Here is a 7,926-nt window from a genome sequence, read left to right on the forward strand (position 1 = left end):
GATGAGATGGTTGGATGGCATCACGGACTCAATGGACATGTGTTTGAGTAATCTCTGGGAGTTGGTGATTGACAGGGAAGCCTGGTGTGCTGCAGTCCATGGGGGTCACAAAGAGTCGGACACGACTGAGCAACCGAACTGAACTGAACCAACATGAGAAGCCCACACCCCACAACTAGAGAGTAGCCCCCACCCGCCGCAACTAGAGAAAGCCCAAGCAAAGCAATGAAGACCTAGCACAGCCAAAAATAAATGAATAAATATAATTTCTCTTAAAAAAAAAAGACACCATCAAGAAAATGAAGACAATGCATAAAATTGAAGTAATATATTGCAAATCATGTTTGGTAAGGGACCTTCCTTACCCAGAATATATAAAGTACCGTCTTAGAACTCAAAAATAAAAAGACAGCCCAATTTTTTTAATGTGCAAAGGAACTGAATAGACATCTTTTCCAAACAAGATATAAAAATGGCCAAGACAAAAAAAAAGAAATGAATTCTTTTTTTTTTTTTTTTACTTATACTGCTTTTTATTCAAATCGTCATTAAAAACGTGTTCATTGTGAAACTGTCATCAGTCTCTTCGCTGGGGAACACGGGAGGGTGCAATAGGAAGAGACGGCTTGTGGTTTACAGGAGGGCGTGGTGGGTGGGGGCGGGGTAGAGCTGCTTGAACCTCCTGTAGCGCTGTTTTGATGTAAAATCGGAACAGAAAATTAACTTTATTTGAAATGCATTGACCCTTCTCCAAGCAGCTGATAACACATGGTAAAAGCACACTGATTCTAGATGTTCCCGAATGAAAAGGCTCATGCTTTGCAGACTACCAGCACATGCATCCACTTGGCCAAGCTGTTTTCCTGCTGGTAACTTCAATTCCTGTTTTAAAAACCATGCCAACTCCTCTTGGGTGTTCTGATTGATGGAGTTGGCAGCACAGGAAGCCAGGCCTGTTCCAACAAAGGTAAGCAGAAAGCAGGACCAGTCAAAAGGCGCTGGAGCCAGGGCGAAGCTGGCCGAGGTGGTGCTGACGACCAGGCTGTGAGGGGACAGCCGGGCCAGAATTCCTGGCAAATCATCCGCACGGAGCTTAATCTGTTTCCACTGCTTCTCTTCTTTCGTCTCTTTCTCCAGAGCTATGGAGCCCTCAATTACTGAGGTGGGTTCTAGTTCTATCAATGGTTTTTCACTTGGCTTCTGGACAGAGACAGGCTGGAGGGTACAAGAGGTCTCATCTCGCATATTTTGGCTTTGGCCTCATCCAAAGAAGTTTTTTCAAGGAACGGAGATTCTGCTGGTTCTGGCTTCGGTTTTATTTGCTGCTTGAGGCTTCTGTTTAGTTGTGTGACATACATGTGCCGGAGGAAGTTTTAGTGTTGAAATGTGACCCACTGCTGATTGACGTTCCTGAGAAGATGCAGGAACCTATGAGGTGACTCCCGCGTGGCTCTTCTTTCTAGATACCAGATGCATCCTCCTCCCCAGCCTGTCAGGAAGTGTGAGGAGAGAGTGTGCGGGGATGCGGCCATCACTCAAGAGTTCAGCCACGCCCTGGGAGCCCCGTGTCCTCTCTCCTCACCCGTTGCCGGGCGCCGCCATCTTCTTCAAAAAATCCTAATAAAAGAAGAAAAATGGGGGGGGAAATGGCCAAGACATACGTGAAAAGACGTTCCACATAATTAGCTGTTGTTGTTGTCGTCACTAAGTCATGTCTGACTCTGCAGCCCCATGGATGCACCACGCTGGGCTTCCCTGTCTTTCACTACCTCCTGGAATTTGCTCAAATTCATGTCCATTGGGCTGGTGATGATATCCAAACATCGCCCTCATTAGCCACTAGGGAAATGCAAATCAATGACAACTTCATACTCACTAGGATGGTTATAATCAAGATGAACATTAGCAAAAGCTGGTGAGTGTATGGAGAAATGGGAGCACTCACAGATTGCTATATGGAATATAAAATGGTGCAGGAACTTTAGAAAACAGTTAAACATCAAAATGTTAAACAGAGTTACCATGTGACCCAGCAATTCTACTCCTAGGCATATAGTTTACAGAACTGGAAACATGTTCACACAAAACCTTGTATCCAAACCTTCCTAGCTATTATATGTTCATAATAGTCAAAACATGGAAACAGTCCAAGTGTCCATCAATAAGAGAATGGGCAAACTGTGCTAAAAATCATAAAATGTTTTTGGCTATAAAAAAGGAATGAAGTACAGATGCATGCTACAACATGGATGAACCTTGAAAACGATTATGCTAAGTTAAAGAAGCTGCTTACAAAATGTCACAAATTGTATGCTTCCATGTGTGTGAAATGCCCAAGATAGGTAATTCCATGAAGGCAGAAAGATTTGTGGTAATATGGAGAAATACTAATGGGTATAGAGTTTCTTCTTGGGATGATGAAATGCTCTACATTTAGGTACCGATGATGGGTGCACGTATCTGTGAATATACCAGAAACCACTGAGTGCAGACTTTCAACAAATGAATTTTCTCTTACGTGAATTATCACTTTAAAAAAAGTTTTAAAGGAATGGAAAAACATTCATCATGCAGACACCAACTGAAAGAAAGCTGGAGTAGGCACCTGACATAGTGAAACCTATAGAAACAGAAGACAGAACTGTGGTTGTCAGAGGGATGGAAGAGGAAGAAAGGGGGACTTGTTCAGTGGGCTCTGTGAGTTTCTATGAGTTTCAGTTTCACACTATGAAAAAGTTCTAGAGATCTGTTGTACAACAATGTGAATATACTTAACACTGCTGAACTGTACACTTGAAAAATGGTTAAGATGGTAAATTTTTTACCACAATTTAAAAGATCGTTTTTAGATCTCAGCACAACTATGAAAAAACACATTAAAAAGAAAGCTGGAGTGGCCAACTACATCTGCTGTTATTCAGTCACTAAATCATGTTGGACTCTTTGCAACCCCATGCTCTAAACATCAGTCTCCTCTGTTGTCCACTCACTCCCAGAGTTTGCTCAAACTGATATCCATTGAGTTGGTGATGCTATCTAACCATCTCATCCTCATCCTTCTCCTTTTACCTTCCATCTTTCCCTGCATCAGGGTCTTTTCCAATGAGTCAGCTCTTCCTATCAGATGGCCAAAGTATTGGAGCTTCAGCTTCAGCATCAGTTCTTCCAACAAATATTCAGGTTGATTTTCTTTAGGATTGACTGCTCTGATCTCCTTGCAGAATCTTCTCTAGCACTACAATTCCAAAGCATTAATTCTTCAGTACTCAGCCTTCTTTATGCTCCAACTTTCACATCTGTACATGATTGGAGTGGTTTGTCATTTCCTCCTCCAGTCGACCACATTTTGTCAGAACTCTTCACTATGATCTGCCATCTTGGGTGGCCCTGTGCAGCATGGCTCATAGCTTCTTTGGGTTATGCAAGCCCCTTCACCATAATGCTATGATCCACGAGGGGCCAATGACATTAGTATCAGACAAAGTAGAATTTAAAGCAAAGAAAATTATCAGGGATAAAGTGGGACATTACATAGTGATGAAACGATCCATTCACCAAGAAGACAATAATCCTACATGATACGCTTCTAACAACAGAGATTCAAAATATATAAGCAAAAACTGGCAGAACAGAGAGGAGGAAGAGACATTCACAATTTTAGTTGGAGTGGTCAATACTCTTCTGTCAGTAATACATACATAGAATGAATAGACAAAAAATCAGCAAGAAAAAAATCAGTAGAATTGATCATCAAGCTACTAAATTTAATTGACATTTATAGAACGCTCTACCCAATACACATTCTCTTAGAACATGTGAAACATTCACCAATATAGGTCATAAAATGAACCAAATCCTAACCAATTTAAAAGAATTAATATTATAAAAGAATTAGAAGAATTTAAATTATGTAAGGTATGTTCTCTAACCATGATACGATTAACCTAGAAATCAGTAAAAGAAAAGTCATTTCTGTTAGAAAACTAGGAAGGAAAAATCTCCAAAAGGAAAATCTCCAAATACTTGTAACAACACACTTTTAAATACTCCATGGGTTAAAAAGGAAGTATCAAGGGAAATGAGAAAATATTTTTACTCAAATAAGAATGAAACTACAACATACCAAACTTTCTAGGTTACAGTTAAAGTACACAAAGTCCAGTGTAGGTCCTGTGCAGATATCTACAAGTAGTGAATAATATACCCAAGGTATTGTGACTCTGCCAAAACATACAAGGGCTTGTGGTTGCCCAGAAACGGAAAGGAAAATAGAACTTGAATCCAGAAGTCACCTGTTCATTTGTATCGCCATCGGCTATGGTGAGTGACATGACTTCATGTAACTTGAAAGGGAAGTTTGCAGAAGTTTGTTGGGGCACCCGGATAATCAGTGAGCCCTAATATCAATATATCTGTTACAGTGACTGCGAGTGTAACAGGGTTCCATGGACCAGGGTGATAATGGCAAAGGAAGGAAGTGTGAGGATTTGGAATATTGGTTCAGTTGGTAAAGAATCCGCCTGCAATGTGGGAGACCTAGGTTTGATCCCCTGGTTGGGAAGATCCCCTGGAGAAGGGAATGGCTACCCACTCCAGTATTCTGGTCTGGAGAATTCCACGGACTATACATACAGTCCATGGGGTGGCAAAGAGTTGGACATGCCTAAGCAACTTTCACTTTTGGAGGCAGAGCCAATAGGACTGCTGATAGATGCCAGGGTACAAGAATGGGGGAAGGCAAGAAGGAGGCCTGATTTATGAAAATGAGTCAGTCACCTTAGAAACCTGAGAGAGGAAATAGTAAGTGCAAAGACCTTGAAATAAAAGCAGTTTTATGGTGTTTTAGGAACAGACTGTGGAAATGTAATAAACTTGGGGGATAGTAGTAGAATATGATGTCAGGAGGTAAGAAGGAATCAGATCATATGGTGCCATTTAGGCTGTTAAAAGGGAGTTTTTATCTCATCCCATTGAAAACAGGAAGTCACCAAAGGATTTTTTTTTAATTAATTTATTTGGTTGTGCCAGTCTTAGTTGCAACATGCGAGTTCTTAGTGGCAGCATGTGGGATCTAGTTCCCTAACCAGGGATCGAACCCAAACACTCTGCGTTGGGAGCATGGAGTCTTGCCACTGGACCACCAGGGAAGACCCTGGTTTTAAGGATTTTAAGGATTTTAAACAAAGGGCTGACATTATTAGCTTTAGGTTTAAGAGCAATCCTGCTGGCTCCCATATGAGTAAGAGAGGGATAAACTGTGAGCCAGTTAGGAGACTACTGCTGTAGACCAGGTAAAAGATGATAGTAGTCTGAACTATGGTGATAACAAGAGATAGAGACTGAGATACGCAAATAAATATGGAATGTATTTTTTTGGTAATAGGATTGATTAGGACCAAGTGAGTCATCAGGTTACCTGGTTATAATATATTCAAGGTGTTGTGACTCTGCCAAAACATACAAGGTCTTGTGGTTGCCCAGGAATGGAAAGAAAAATAGAATTTGAATCCAGAAGTGACCTGGTCATTTATAGCTCCATTGGCTATAGCCAAAATATTTTTGATAGCTACTTAGGCTCTGGAAAGACCAACTGGCAATTGGACTCAAAGCATTCAATTGTTGAGCCTCTATTACAAATTCATAGCAATGATATGGAAACTAAAACGAGAAAACAAATAGAAAAAAAAAAAGAAGAAATTTGCTGGAGCCTAAGCCAAGATAAGTGTTTCTATGGACTAGAAATGGGGAAAACATCACAAAATCATGTGTCAGCAGAACCCAGGGGGATGCTAGCCACTATTTTAGACCAAAAGTAATCCAGAAATAGTTTTCTTGTTCTCCTGGGTGCTTGACACCAGCAGCAGCAGCTCTGTTATAGCTTCTTGTTTACACGGATTGTAGAAACCTAGGAATGGGGAATCAAGCTGCTTCTGGCTGGCTCTGCAATTTCAGCCTCCAGGCTGAGTACTGGAGTCCAGGACAGGAAAGAGGCACCCTAGGGAAAGAAATGTGGATATATCAAACCAGTCAATCCTAGAGGAAATCAACCTTGAATATTTTATTGGAAGGACTGATGCTGAAGCTCCAATATTCTGGCCACCCGATGCGAAGAGTCAACTCATTGGAAAAAACCCTGATGCTAGGAAAGATTGAGGACAAGAGGAGAAAAGGGCGACACACAATGAGACGGCTGGATGGCATCACCAACTCAGTGGACATGAGTTTGAGCGCACTCTGAGAGACACTGAAGGACAGGGAAGCCTGATGTGCTGCAATTCATTGGGTCAGATACGACTTACTGACTGAACAGCAACAACAAGAAGCAAATAAACAAAAACTGTCTTTTCCACTCTAAATGGAACTACAAAATAAAATTGCAAAACATCAAGAACTCAAATGCTAAAAAGGACTTCCCTGGTGGCTCAGACAGTAAAGAATCTGCCTGCAATGCAGGAGACCAGGGTTCAATCCCTGAATCTGGAAGATTCCCTGGAGACGGGACTGGCTACACACTCCAGTATTTTTGCCTGGAGAAGTCCATGGACAGAGGAGCTGGGCAGGCTATATAGTCCATGGGGTCGCGAAGAGTCACACAGGATTGAGTGACTAACACTTTCTTCTTTGTAAAGCCAAAAAAGGCAACGATTCAATAACTGAGCTGAACACACCTAAAAGGAAGTTAATTAAAGAGGCTAAGGAGGCTTCCAGACATAGATAAGGAAATCTCATCCATACTTACAAAAAAAGAATGGGCTAAAACTGGCATACACAAAACAAGAACAGTTGCCTAGGGGTGCCATAATAAGTTACCACAAACTGGATGGTCTTGTTACCAAATTAGGTTGGTTTGTCCACTTGTAGCAAACCAAACCACTGACATGACAAGCTCTGCAGCAAATAATGCATTTACTTACAAGGCAGCCAAGCAAGGAGAGAGTGAGTCTCAGACCTGCCTCCCCAAAGGTGAGGGGCTGTGGGGTTTGTGAGATAAAGAAGCAGAGTGGTCTGAGGTGTGGGGATTGTGGGGAAAGGTGACTGGAAATAAGAAAAGGGTGAGGTAATTACATTTTCCAGGGGTGCAATAAGCTACATTAGTCTTCACAGGATGCCAGTTCAGAAAATGGCAGAGAGCTCAAGATCTGAGGGTGGAGTTTTAGGCCCTCTGACATCAAAAGGTCAAATAGTGGGCACTGGTGCATGCCAAGTTGAAGGAGAGGCGGTCCTAACCAGTCTTAACTGGCTTGAGCTAGAAGGAGACATAGCTGACTCCAATTTCCTGAAAAACAACGCAGGCAAACATCTTGTATAAGCAGCATCTTGGAGGACAGGCAAGTTTTTGGTGGTAACAATCAAAATGACTTTGATCAACAAAGGCAGGTTACAAGTGCAATGGATTTAACCCGTGGTTTCACTTAAGAACAAAAGAAATTTATTCTGTCATAGCTCTGGAAACTAAAAGTCCAAAATCAAAGTGTTGCCAGAGCCACACTCTCTCTCTGAAGGCTCTAGAAAAGAATCCCTCCTTGCTTTTTCCTCATTTCTGGTGGCTCCCAGCAACGCCTGGCTTTCCTTAGCTTGTTGCTGCGTCATCCTAACCTCTGCCTCCATCTTTGCATGACACTCTTCTGTAGGTCCTCGCCTTTTCTTCCTAATTACATCTGCAAAGACCCTCTTTCCAAATAGTGCACACTGTAAGGCCTGAGTGTACATGAATTTTAGAGTGAGGAGCATGATTTTACCCACCACAATAATTAATAAATAATTTTTGAAGTTAAAAGTAGCCCCCAACCCCCCAAAAAAGACACTGAATCTAACAGCTCTATATGTAGACAGAGAGGTGATGATCTCTCTCTAATATTTAACTATTAGAGTAAATATTTTTTATTTAGGGTAATATTTTTAGGGTAATATTTTATTTAGGGTAAT

The 7,926-nt window shown here is 41.5% G+C and overlaps 1 pseudogene; it reads right to left on the reverse strand.

Annotated features, from left to right (window-relative positions):
• Positions 1–413: 413 nt before the first annotated feature.
• On the reverse strand, positions 414–1,613 carry LOC102268091 (protoheme IX farnesyltransferase, mitochondrial pseudogene; annotated as a pseudogene).
• Between the last annotated feature and the right edge of the window lie 6,313 nt (positions 1,614–7,926).

This window comes from Bos mutus, chromosome 12, assembly GCF_027580195.1.
Source record: "Bos mutus isolate GX-2022 chromosome 12, NWIPB_WYAK_1.1, whole genome shotgun sequence".
Lineage (NCBI taxonomy): Eukaryota > Metazoa > Chordata > Mammalia > Artiodactyla > Bovidae > Bos > Bos mutus.